Consider the following 9,686-nt stretch of genomic DNA (forward strand, 5'->3'; position numbering starts at 1 on the left):
TCTGTGTTCTACTATGGTGATTTTAGTGTCTCCGCATACCGCAGCACGCGACATAGCTTTGCAGACGATAAGTACAACCGTTTCAGAGAGAAGAGCGGCCAATGTGACGATCTGGCTTTAAGTCGATTCGATAACAAATGACGAAAACGGACGGATTTCTCAGGTTTTTACTACATATGAACACTTTTTACATTCTCTCGTGCAACTCGGCTAATAGTCCTCCTTTCATGCAGAATCTTAAGGTCCTAGCTCATGTCCAAGGTACCGAAGCCAGCTAAAAAGTCAATAATCGATACCTAAAACTTGAATTGTTCTACTTCTTACTGGCTATTGCATCAACTTAGAAGCTTCATCTGTGTTCTACTATGGTGATTTTAGTGTCTCCGCATACCGCAGCACGCGACATAGCTTTGCAGACGATAAGTACAACCGTTTCAGAGAGAAGAGCGGCCAATGTGACGATCTGGCTTTAACTCGATTGGATAAAAAAATGACGAAAACGGACGGATTTCTCTGGATTTTACTACATATGAACACTTTTCACATTCTCCCGTGCAACTCGGCTGCTAGTCCTCCTTTTATGCAGAATCTTAAGGTCCTAGCTCATGTCCAAGGCACCAAAGCCAGCTAAAAAGTCAATAATCGATTCCTAAAACTTGAATTGTACTACTTCTTATTGGCTATTACATCAACTTAGAAGCTTCATCTGTGTTCTACTATGGTGATTTTAGTGTCTCCACATACCGCTGCACGCGACATAGCTTTGCAGACGATATGTACAACCGTTTCAGAGAGAAGAGTGGCCAATGTGACCATCTGGCTTTAAGTCGATTCGATAACAAATGACGAAAACGGACGGATTTCTCAGGTTTTTACTACATATGAACACTTTTAACATTCTCACGTGCAACTCGGCTGCTAGTCTTCCTTCCATGCAGAATCTTAAGGTCCTAGCTCATGTCCAAGGCACCAAACCAGCTAAAAGGTCAATATTCAATACCTAAAACTTGAATTCTACTACTTCTTACTGGCTATTACATCAACTTAGAAGCTTGATCTGTGTTCTACTATGGTGCTTTTAGTGTCTCAGCATACCGCAGTACGCGACATAGCTTTGCAGACGATAAGTACAACCGTTTCAGAGAGAAGAGCGGCCAATGTGACGATCTGGCTTTAAGTCGATTCGATAACAAATGACGAAAACGGACGGATTTCTCAGGTTTTTACTACATATGAACACTTTTCACATTCTCCCGTGCAACTCCGCTGCTAGTCCTCCTTTCATGCAGAATCTTAAGGTCCTAGCTCATGTCCAAGGCACCAAAGCCAGCTTAAAAGTCAATAACCGATACCTAAAACTTGAAATGTACTACTTCTTACTGGCTATTACGTCATCTTAGGAGCTTCATCTGTGTTCTACTGTGGTGCTTTTAGTGTCTCCGAATACAGCAGTACGCGACATAGCTTTGCAGACGATAAGTACAACCGTTTCAGAGAGAAGAGCGGCCAATGTGGCGACCTGACTTTAAGTCGATTCAATAACAAATGACGAAAACGGACGGATGTCTCAGGTTTTTACTACATGTGAACACTTTTCACATTCTCCCGTGCAACTGGGCTGCTAGTCCTCCTTTTATGCAGAATCTTAAAGTCCTAGCTCATGTCCAAGGCAAAACCCAGCTAAAAAGTCAATAATCGATTCCTAAAACTTGAATTGTACTACTTCTTACTGGCTATTACATCAACTTAGATGCTTCATCTGTGTTCTACTATGGTGATTTTAGTGTCTCCGCATACCGCAGCACACGACATAGCTTTGCAGACGATAGGTACAACCGTTTCAGAGAGACGAGCGGCCAATGTGACGATCTGGCTTTAAGTCGATTCGATAACAAATGACGAAAACGGACCGATTTCTCAGGTTTTTACTACATATGAACACTTTTCACATTCTCCCGTGCAACTGGGCTGCTAGTCCTCCTTTTATGCAGAATCTTTAAGTCATAGCTCATGTCCAAGGCACCAAAGCCAGCTAAAAAGTCAATAATCGATATCTTAAACTTGAATTGTACTACTTCTTACTGGCTATTACATCAACTTAGAAGCTTCATCTGTGTTCTACTACGGTGCTTTTAGTTTCTCCGCATATCGCAGCACGCGACATAGTTTTGCACTCGATAAGCACAACCGTTTCAGAGAGAAGAGCGGCCAATGTGAATATGTGGCTTTAAGTCGATTCGATAACAAATGACGAAAACGGACGGATTTCTCAGGTTTTTACTACATATGAACACTTTTCACATTCTCCCGTGCAACTCGGCTGATAGTCCTCCTTTCATGCAGAATCTTAAGGTCCTTGCTCATGTCCAAGGCACGAAAGCCAGCTAAAAAGTCAATAATCGATACCTAAAACTTGAATTGTATTACTTTTTACTGGCTATTACATCAACTTAGAAGCTTCATCTGTGTTCTACTATGGTGCTTTTAGTGTCTCTGCATACCGCAGCACGCGACATAGCTTTGCAGACGATAAGTACAACCGTTTCAGAGAGAAGAGCGGCCAATGTGACGATCTGGCTTTAAGTCGATTCGATAACAAATGACGAAAACGGATTTCTCAGGTTTTTACTACATATGAACACTTTTCACATTCTCCCGTGCAACTGGGCTGCTAGTCCTCCTTTTATGCAGAATCTTAAAGTCCTGGCTCATGTCCAAGGCACGAAAGCCAGCTAAAAAGTCAATAATCGATACCTAAATCTTGAATTGGACTACTTATTACTGGCTATTACATCAACTTAGAAGCTTCATCTGTATTCTACTATGGTGCTTTTCCTGTTTCCGCCTACGGCAACACGCGACATAGTTTTGCAGACGGTAAGCACAACCGTTTCAGAGAGAAGAGCGGCCAATGTGACGATCTGGCTTTATGTCGATTCGATAGCAAATGACGAAAAAGGACGGATTTCTCAGGTTATTACTACATATGAACACTTTTCACATTCTCCCGTGCAACTCGGCTGCTAGTCTTCCTTTCATGCAGAATCTTAAGGTCCTAGCTCATGTCCAAGGCACCAAAGCCAGCTAAAAGGTCCATATTCAATACCTAAAACTTGAATTGTACTACTTCTTACTGGCTATTACATCAACTTAGAACCTTGATCTGTGTTCTACTATGGTGCTTTTAGTGTCTCAGCATACCGCAGCACGCGACATAGCTTTGCAGACGATAAGTACAACCGTTTCAGAGAGAGGAGCGGCCAATGTGACGATCTGGCTTTATGTCGATTCGATAACATATGACGAAAACGGACGGATTTCTAAGGTTTTTACTACATATGAACACTTTTCACATTCTCCCGTGCAAATCGGCTGCTAGTCCTCCTTTCATGCAGAATCTTGAGGTCCTAGCTCATGTCCAAGGCACCAAAGCCAGCTAAAAAGTCAATAATCGATACCTAAAACTTGAATTGTTCTACTTCTTACTGGCTATTGCATCAGCTTAGAAGCTTCATCTGTGTTCTACTATGGTGATTTTAGTGTCTCCGCATACCGCAGCACGCGACATAGCCTTGCAGACGATAAGTACAACCGTTTCAGAGAGAAGAGCGGCCAATGTGACGATCTGGCTTTAACTCGATTCGATAACAAATGACGAAACCGGACGGATTTCTCAGGTTTTTACTACATATGAACACTTTTCACATTCTCCCGAGCAACGCGGCTGCTAGTCCTCTTTCATGCAGAATGTTAAGGTCCTAGCTCATGTCCAAGGCACCAAAGCCAGCTAAAAAGTCAATAATCGATACCTAACTTCTTACTGGCTATTACATCAACTTAGAAGCTTCATCTGTGTTCTACTATGGTGCTTTTAGTGTCTCAGCATACCGCAGCACGCGACATAGCTTTGCAGACGATAAGTACAGCCGTTTCCGAGAGTAGAGCGGCCAATGTGACGATCTGGCTTTAAGTCGATTCGATAACAAATGACGAAAACGGACGGATTTCTCAGGTTTTTACTACATATGAACACTTTTTACATTCTCTCGTGCAACTCGGCTGCTAGTCCTCCTTTCATGCAGAATCTTAAGGTCCTAGCTCATGTCCAAGGTACCGAAGCCAGCTGAAAAGTCAATAATCGATACCTAAAACTTGAATTGTTCTACTTCTTACTGGCTATTGCATCAACTTAGAAGCTTCATCTGTGTTCTACTATGGTGATTTTAGTGTCTCCGCATACCGCAGCACGCGACATAGCTTTGCAGACGATAAGTACAACCGTTTCAGAGAGAAGAGAGGCCAATGTGACGATCGGGCTTTAAGTCGATTCGATAACAAATGACGAAAACGGACGGATTTCTCAGGTTTTTACTACATATGAACACTTTTCCCATTCTCCCGTGCAACTCCGCTGCTAGTCCTCCTTTCATGCAGAATCTTAAGGTCCTAGCTCATGTCCAAGGCACCAAAGCCAGCTTAAAAGTCAATAACCGATACCTAAAACTTGAAATGTACTACTTCTTACTGGCTATTACGTCATCTTAGGAGCTTCATCTGTGTTCTACTGTGGTGCTTTTAGTGTCTCCGAATACAGCAGTACGCGACATAGCTTTGCAGACGATAAGTACAACCGTTTCAGAGAGAAGAGCGGCCAATGTGGCGATCTGACTTTAAGTCGATTCAATAACAAATGACGAAAACGGACGGATGTCTCAGGTTTTTACTACATGTGAACACTTTTCACATTCTCCCGTGCAACTGGGCTGCTAGTCCTCCTTTTATGCAGAATCTTAAAGTCCTAGCTCATGTCCAAGGCAAAACCCAGCTAAAAAGTCAATAATCGATTCCTAAAACTTGAATTGTACTACTTCTTACTGGCTATTACATCAACTTAGATGCTTCATCTGTGTTCTACTATGGTGATTTTAGTGTCTCCGCATACCGCAGCACACGACATAGCTTTGCAGACGATAAGTACAACCGTTTCAGAGAGACGAGCGGCCAATGTGACGATCTGGCTTTAAGTCGATTCGATAACAAATGACGAAAACGGACGGATTTCTCAGGTTTTTACTACATATGAACACTTTTCACATTCTCCCGTGCAACTCGGCTGCTAGTCCTCCTTTCATGCAGAATCTTAAGGTCCTAGCTCATGTCCAAGGCACCAAAGCCAGCTAAAAAGTCAATAATCGATTCCTAAAACTTGAATTGTACTACTTCTTACTGGCTATTACATCAACTTAGATGCTTCATCTGTGTTCTACTATGGTGACTTTAGTGTCTCCGCATACCGCAGCACGCGACATAGCTTTGCAGACGATAAGTACAGCCGTTTCCGAGAGTAGAGCGGCCAATGTGACGATCTGGCTTTAAGTCGATTCGATAACAAAATGACGAAAACGGACGGATTTCTCAGGTTTTTACTTCATATGAACACTTTTTACATTCTCCCCTGCAACTCGGCTGCTAGTCCACCTTTCATGCAGAATCTTAAGATCCTAGCTCATGTCCAAGGCACCAAAGCCAGCTAAAAAGTCAATAATCGATACCTAAAACTTCAATTGTACTACTTCTTACTGGCTATTACATCAACTTAGAAGCTTCATCTGTGTTCTACTATGGTGCTTTTCCTGTTTCCGCCTACGGCAACACGCGACATAGCTTTGCAGACGACAAGTACAACCGTTTCAGAGAGAAGAGCGGCCAATGTGACGATCTGGCTTTAAGTCGATTCGATAACAAATGACGAAAACGGACGGATTTCTCAGGTTTTTACTACATATGAACACTTTTCACATTCTCCCGTGCAACTCGGCTGCTAGTCCTCCTTTCATGCAGGATCTTAAGGTCCTAGCTCATGTCCAAGGCACCAAAGCCAGCTAAAAAGTCAATAATCTATACCTAAAACATGAATTGGACTACTTCTTACTGGCTATTACATCAACTTAGAAGCTTCATCTGTGTTCTACTACGGTGCTTTTAGTTTCTCCGCATATCGCAGCACGCGACATAGTTTTGCAGTCGATAAGCACAACCGTTTCAGAGAGAAGAGCGGCCAATGTGACGATGTGGCTTTAAGTCGATTGGATAACAAATGATGAAAACGGACGGATTTCTCAGGGTTTTACTACATATGAACACTTTTCACATTCTCCCGTGTAACTCGGCTGATAGTCCTCCTTTCATGCAGTATCTTAAGGTCTTTGCTCATGTCCAAGGCACGAAAGCCAGCTAAAAAGTCAATAATCGATACCTAAAACTTGAATTGTACTACTTCTTACTGGCTACTACATCAACTTAGAAGCTTCATCTGTGTTCTACTATGGTGCTTTTAGTGTCTCCACATACCGCAGCACGCGACATAGCTTTCCAGACGATAACTACAACCGTTTCAGAGAGAAGAGCGGCCAATGTGACGATCTGGCTTTAAGTCGATTCGATAACAAATGACGAAAACGGACGGATTTCTAAGGTTTTTACTACATATGAACACTTTTCACAGTCTCCCGTGCAACTCGGCTGCTATTCCTCCTTTCATGCAGAATGTCAAGGTCCTAGCTCATATCCAAGGCACCAAAGCCAGCTAAAAGGTCAATATTCAATACCTGAAACTTGAATTGTACTACTTCTTACTGGCTATTACATACACTTAGAAGCTTCATCTGTGTTCTACTATGGTGCTTTTAGTGTCTCCGCATACCGCAGCACGCGACATAGCTTTGCAGACGATAAGTACAACCGTTTCAGAGAGAAGAGCGGCCAATGTAACGATCTGGCTTTAAGTCGATTCAATAACAAATGACGAAAACGGACGGTTGTCTCAGTTTTTACTACATGTGAACACTTTTCACATTCTCCCGTGCAACTGGGCTGCTACTCCTCCTTTTATGCGGAATCTTAAGGTCCTAGCTCATGTCCAAGGCACCAAAGCCAGCTAAAAAGTCAATAATCGATACCTAAAATTTGAATTGTACAACTTCTTACTGGCTATTACATCAACTTAGATGCTTCATCTGTGTTCTACTATGGTGACTTTAGTGTCTCCGCATACCGCAGCACGCGACATAGCTTTGAAGACGATAAGTACAGCCGTTTCCGAGAGTAGAGCGGCCAATGTGACGATCTGGCTTTAAGTCGATTCGATAACAAATGACGAAAACGGACGAATTTCTGAGGTTTTTACTACATATGAACGCTTTTCACATTCTCCCGTGCAACTCGGCTGCTAGTCCTCCTTTTATGCAGAATCTTAAAGTCCTAGCTCATGTCCAAGGCACCAAAGCCAGCTAAAAAGTCAATAATCGATACCTAAATCTTGAATTGGACTACTTCTTACTGGCTATTACATCAACTTAGAAGCTACATCTGTGTTCTACTATGCTGCTTTTCCTGTTTCCGCCTACGGCAACACGCGACATAGCTTTGCAGACGACAAGTACAACCGTTTCAGAGAGAAGAGCGGCCAATGTGACGATCTGGCTTTAAGTCGATTCGATAACAAATGACGAAAACGGACGGATTTCTCAGGTTTTTACTACATGTGAACACTTTTCACATTCTCCCGTGCAGCTCGGCTGCTAGTCCTCCTTTCATGCAGGATCTTAAGGTCGTAGCTCATGTCCTCGGCACCAAAGCCAGCTAAAAAGTCAATAATCTATACCTACAACGTGAATTAGACAACTTCTTACTGGCTATTACATCAACTTAGAAGCTTCATCTGTGTTCTACTACGGTGCTTTTAGTTTCTCCGCATATCGCAGCACGCGACATAGTTTTGCACTCGATAAGCACAACCGTTTCAGAGAGAAGAGCGGCCAATGTGACGATGTGGCTTTAAGTCGATTGGATAACAAATGACGAAAACGGACGGATTTCTCAGGTTTTTACTACATATGAACACTTTTCACATTCTCCCGTGCAACTCGGCTGCTAGTCCTCCTTTCATGCAGAATCTTAAGGTCCTAGCTCATGTCCAAGGCACCAAAGCCAGCTAAAAAGTCAATAATCGATTCCTAAAACTTGAATTGTACTACTTCTTACTGGCTATTACATCAACTTAGATGCTTCATCTGTGTTCTACTATGGTGACTTTAGTGTCTCCGCATACCGCAGCACGCGACATAGCTTTGCAGACGATAAGTACAGCTGTTTCCGAGAGTAGAGCGGCCAATGTGACGATCTGGCTGTAAGTCGATTCGATAACAAAATGACGAAAACGGACGGATTTCTCAGGTTTTTACTTCATATGAACACTTTTTACGTTCTCCCCTGCAACTCGGCTGCTAGTCCACCTTTCATGCAGAATCTTAAGGTCCTAGCTCATGTCCAAGGCACCAAAGCCAGCTAAAAAGTCAATAATCGATACCTAAATCTTGAATTGGACTACTTCTTACTGGCTATTACATCAACTTAGAAGCTTCATCTGTGTTCTACTATGGTGCTTTTCCTGTTTCCGCCTACGGCAACACGCGACATAGCTTTGCAGACGACAAGTACAACCGTTTCAGAGAGAAGAGCGGCCAATGTGACGATCTGGCTTTAAGTCGATTCGATAACAAATGACGAAAACGGACGGATTTCTCAGGTTTTTACTACATATGAACACTTTTCACATTCTCCCGTGCAACTCGGCTGCTAGTCCTCCTTTCGTGCAGGATCTTAAGGTCCTAGCTCATGTCCAAGGCACCAAAGCCAGCTAAAAAGTCAATAATCTATACCTAAAACATGAATTGGACTACTTCTTACTGGCTATTACATCAACTTAGAAGCTTCATCTGTGTTCTACTACGGTGCTTTTAGTTTCTCCGCATATCGCAGCACGCGACATAGTTTTGCAGTCGATAAGCACAACCGTTTCAGAGAGAAGAGCGGCCAATGTGACGATGTGGCTTTAAGTCGAATGGATAACAAATGACGAAAACGGACGGATTTCTCAGGTTTTTACTACATATGAACACTTTTTACATTCTCTCGTGCAACTCGGCTGCTAGTCCTCCTTTCATGCAGAATCTTAAGCTCCTAGCTCATGTCCAAGGTACCGAAGCCAGCTGAAAAGTCAATAATCGATACCTAAAACTTGAATTGTTCTACTTCTTACTGGCTATTGCATCAATTTAGAAGCTTCATCTGTGTTCTACTATGGTGATTTTAGTGTCTCCGCATACCGCAGCACGCGACATAGCTTTGCAGACGATAAGTACAACCGTTTCAGAGAGAAGAGCGGCCAATGTGACGATCTGGCTTTAAGTCGATTCGATAACAAATGACGAAAACGGACGGATTTCTCAGGTTTTTACTACATATGAACACTTTTTACATTCTCTCGTGCAACTCGGCTAATAGTCCTCCTTTCATGCAGAATCTTAAGGTCCTAGCTCATGTCCAAGGTACCGAAGCCAGCTAAAAAGTCAATAATCGATACCTAAAACTTGAATTGTTCTACTTCTTATTGGCTATTGCATCAACTTAGAAGCTTCATCTGTGTTCTACTATGGTGATTTTAGTGTCTCCGCATACCGCAGCACGCGACATAGCTTTGCAGACGATAAGTACAACCGTTTCAGAGAGAAGAGCGGCCAATGTGACGATCTGGCTTTAACTCGATTGGATAAAAAAATGACGAAAACGGACGGATTTCTCTGGATTTTACTACATATGAACACTTTTCACATTCTCCCGTGCAA

This window comes from Schistocerca gregaria, unplaced genomic scaffold (genome assembly GCF_023897955.1).
Source record: "Schistocerca gregaria isolate iqSchGreg1 unplaced genomic scaffold, iqSchGreg1.2 ptg000537l, whole genome shotgun sequence".
In the NCBI taxonomy this organism is placed as follows: Eukaryota; Metazoa; Arthropoda; class Insecta; order Orthoptera; family Acrididae; genus Schistocerca; species Schistocerca gregaria.